Source organism: Pempheris klunzingeri, chromosome 4 (assembly GCF_042242105.1).
Source record: "Pempheris klunzingeri isolate RE-2024b chromosome 4, fPemKlu1.hap1, whole genome shotgun sequence".
NCBI lineage: Eukaryota > Metazoa > Chordata > Actinopteri > Acropomatiformes > Pempheridae > Pempheris > Pempheris klunzingeri.
Genome location: NC_092015.1, coordinates 933,239 through 938,118, shown reverse-complemented (window position 1 = coordinate 938,118; position 4,880 = coordinate 933,239).

Genomic DNA, 4,880 nt, shown 5'->3' with positions numbered 1-4,880 from the left:
CTTTATACAGACTGATACCGACCAATCAGAGGACGCTTCTTTATAGACTGATACCGACCAATCAGAGGACGCTTCTTTATACAGACTGATACCGACCAATCAGAGGACGCTTCTTTATAGACTGATACCGACCAATCAGAGGACGCTTCTTTATACAGACTGATACCGACCAATCAGAGGACGCTTCTTTATACAGACTGATACCGACCAATCAGAGGACGCTTCTTTACAGACTGATACCGACCAATCAGAGGACACTTCTTTACAGACTGATACCGACCAATCAGAGGACGCTTCTTTACAGACTGATACCGACCAATCAGAGGACGCTTCTTTACAGACTGATACCGACCAATCAGAGGACGCTTCTTTATAGACTGATACCGACCAATCAGAGGACGCTTCTTTATACAGACTGATACCGACCAATCAGAGGACGCTTCTTTATAGACTGATACCGACCAATCAGAGGACGCTTCTTTACACAGACCCAGGTCCTGCCTTTAATGAGATCCATGTGATTTCTCAGGCTTGAATGTAAAAGACGATCACTCGTGGTTGAAAGCTCTGGACACTAACTCTAATTCAGCACACTCTGCACAAACATGCTAAAAAAAAAGTCCCACATGAATTTTCTTAGAAACCAGAACAAACGCTGATATCTGACCTCCTGGAAGCGGCGCAGGAGAGCCGAAGGAATCACTTTGCGCTGCTCTGAATATAAATGAAGATTAATGATGTGAAAGTTGTTGTAAAGACAAAATATGATCACGTCTGAAAAGCTGAAGTCTGGAGCCAGAATCAGCATCTGGACCTGCAGGACTCGCCTCAGTCTGTCAGCAGCTTCACTGTGAGTCCAGCTGCCACACACACACACACACACACACACACACACACTCAGGGCGCTGCCTCCACTTACACTCACTCCCTGGAGATTCATCTTTAAGGACTTTGTGGGGACCTGGTTTTTCTACTGAGAGCTGAGGACGGGTCCCCACAAAAGGAGTGTTGTTCACATCTGGTGTCCTCACAAACACTTTTCTGTCTGTCTTTTCATTCTAATCTTTATTTGTACACTCAAGGGCGGATATTTCATTTCACTGTTGGAGCGACAGTAAAGGTAAAACACTCTCAGGAGCAGCACCTGAAGTTGCTGCCAAAGGTTCTGTTGTATAATAATATATCAACTGTTGTAGAGGAATGGCTACTCTACATACTGGATAACTGAGTAACATGCATGACTAGAAAAGAAGCTTTTACTCTTTACTTTTAAACTTTCAATGAAAAACAACAATAAGAAAAAAAACACCTGTTGACACCATTAAACTCAGTGACACTAACAACAGAAACAACACAGTAACTCAAACACATCAGAAAGCTGCACATGATGTCATTGATTATCTAAACGCATCAATAAACCAACACAACATCCTCTGATTATAATCTATAATTTTAATAAACCCCACGCCACCAAGACTTTGGGCTCTCTTCAAACACACCAGACTCCATTGACAAAAGCAGTCATTTTATGTAGGAGCTGCTGCTCTACCGCTGCCTCGGTCAGTTAGCTTGTGTGTGTTATTGTGTGACTTTGGTGTTTAAAAGGGTCTTTGGGTCCAACAGAATATCTGTTTAACACATAATAACACAAACAAACTAACACATGGAGGCAGCAGCAGACCGGCAGCTCTGTTCGGTAAAATGACTATTTTTGTCAGTGGAGTCTGGTGTGTTTGAGGAAAGCGATATAACAGCTGATTGTTTTTATTTGGTTTTCTAGGATTATATAACATTATGTATTATGGGATTAATGTATTATTTCCTGTCATCATGAGACAGATTTTAAATGTGCTGCATAAATAAGGTGATTAAAAAATGAGGCCATCACACACACACACACACACACACACACACACACACACACACACACACACACACTCACACATTTAATCAGCAGTTCTTACCTTTTTCTTCTGTTTTTGTTGAATAAAATAATCCACGATTTCTCCTCAACACTGTGACATCTCTGCCACAGTGTGTGTGTGTGTGTGTGTGTGTGTCTGTGTGTGTGTGTGTGTGTGTGTGTGTGTGTGTGTGTGTCAGTAGGTCCAGGTCAGGGTCTGGTTTGCAGGTTGTTTTAACTCCACAGTTCGTTTCCTCCTGATGTTCCTCCAGATGTTTCGTCCTCAGGTTCCTTCCTCCTCTGCTCTTTATGGGTTCTATGTTCTACGTCTGATGTTCTCCGGTTCCTCCTGCCTGTACGTGGTTCTGTGGTTCTGTCTGATTCTACTGGTTTCTACTCGTCTCCACTTGCTCCTCGTTGAGCTCGGAGAGTTCTGCTCCTTGTTTCCTGTTTGTTTTATTTTCTAGCTGCAGCAGGAAATGGTCATCTTTTCCTCTTCCTCCCCCCCACTGTCGACCCCCCAGCACACACACACACACACACACACACACACACACACACACACACACACACACACACACACACCACACCCTGGACTTCATGATTGATCAGGTTGCCAGCTCTACAGCAGTAGTGCCCCCTGCTGGAGGTTTAGGGATTGCTGCCTTGCTCAAAGGCGCCTCAACAGACGGAGCCACTGAAGCTCTGGAGGTCAACGACCCGGCAAACACCACCAGAACACCAACCGTCAGAACCAGAAACAGCTGTTATATCGCTCCTGTCAAAGCTACCAGACTCCATTGACAAAAACAGTTATTTTACCTCATGGAACACAGGAGCTGCTGGTCCGCTGCAGCATGTTTGTTTGTGTTGTTGTGTGACTTTGGTGTTTTAAAAAGTTTGTTCAGATCCAACACAATATTTCTTTAACACACAACAACACAAACACACTGACTGATGGAGGCAGCAGCAGAGCAGCAGCTCCTGTGTCCTGTTCTCTAAAATCCCTGTTTTAGTGAATGTAGTCTGGTGTGTGTGCTGTTTGTGGTTAAACCAAAAGGATCTTCCAGGTCTCTCTCTGTAGGGATCCTTTCCATGATGCTGTCACACACTTAGAATAACACTCTGAGCCTGTCAGTGGATCAAACAAGCTCTTTTAGTGGACCTACTGTGATCAGGTGCAGTTGTCCCAAAGGATCACGTTGCAGCCATTGCAGCCCGTTTGGTGTCTGCTGGCTGAGGTGATCTACTGGACCAGTTCCAACACTTTTACTACCTACCAGTCACTCACACACCAGGATGTGGACAGAGAGGACCCAGGTTTAAAAGTGCTAGCGTCACCCTTTAATGTTGCTGCTGCTGTTGGTAATTTAAGAAGCATAAAATGGAAATGTGTGTGTGTCTGCAGTAAGAAGAGGAAATTGAAATGTTCATGTTCAACAGCAAAGCCGGAGTTCGTTCTGACTGAAATAATCAGAAGTCTTTTTTAATTCATCACAGGCTGAACTTTGATATATATTTCTCCTTCCTGTAAAGAGTCCGATGCGTCTCTGGAGGCGTCGCCTGGATTTGGTTTCCCTCCATTAAAACGTGATGAGAGATGACTGTGGGGTCACCAGGCGGCTCAGACAAGACCTGAACCAGGACAGAAAACAGGACCTGTCTGTGTGAAATATGAACAAAAAGACTAATTCATCACTTTAGTTGATGGTTTTGAACTAAATAATCTGTATGTGAAGCTCTGTGATGGGATGTTTGTTCGTGCAGTGCACCCTGGGAGTCGTAGTTGACTTCTTTCCTTCAGTTTTTACGTCCTCAGGGTTCTTGTAGCCTCCACTCTTTGTCAGATTATGTTAAGACGTGAGTAGACGTCAAAAGATGCCAAATCACAGCAGGTGATGCAAAAGAGAAGATTTGCCAGTTCTGCGAGTTGAAAATATTCAAGTTGTGCGAAAAATTGGTCTGTCAGAAAGCTTTGGTTTACCACAGAGCATTAGCCCCTGTTAGCACAAGCACTAGCTCCAGTTAGCATAAACAACACAAGAATTAGCCACAGTTAGCACAAGCATTAGCCCCTGTTAGCACAAGCACTAGCTCCAGTTAGCATAAACAACACAAGCATTGGTCCCAGTTAGCACAAGCACTAGCTCCAGTTAGCATAAACAGTAACCCCAGTTAGCATAAACATTAACCCCCGTTAGCATAAACATTAGCCCCTGTTAGCACAAGCATTGGTCCCAGTTAGCACAAGCACTAGCTCCAGTTAGCACAAGCACTAGCTCCAGTTAGCATAAACATTAACCCCAGTTAGCACAAGCACTAGCTCCAGTTAGCATAGACATTAGCCCCAGTTAGCACAAGCACTAGCTCCAGTTAGCATAAACATTAACCCCAGTTAGCATAAACATTAGCCCCAGTTAGCACAAGCACTAGCTCCAGTTAGCATAAACATTAACCCCAGTTAGCATAAACATTAGCCCCAGTTAGCACAAGCACTAGCTCCAGTTAGCATAAATAACACAAGAATTAGCCTCAGTTAGCATAAACATTAGCCCCTGCTCTCCCATCATTTTGTTTATTCACATGAGAAACGCAGCAACAAAAGTGATCGACTGATCAAAGTGGAGTTCCGTGAGGTGAACATTAGTTTCTTCAGCTTCTTCTTCGTTATTTTAGCGCCATCATCTGGCTACAGACGCTGCACTCCCATTGGTCCACAGCAACATGCAGAGTTTGATCTGTCGCCTCCTGGTGGCTCAAAGAAGAACTGCAGGTTTAATACATCGTGTTAAACATGTAAATGAACCAGACATTTATGAAATAACTGAATTAATTATTAAAACTCATTTCATCCTTCATTTTCATGGTAACTGAATTTCACTGGAAGCCATTTTTATTTCTAGAAACACCCGGGGGCTTTTATAATCACTTGGCTTTAAAGAAAACACTCAACAACGTTTATTTACAACACGTCACA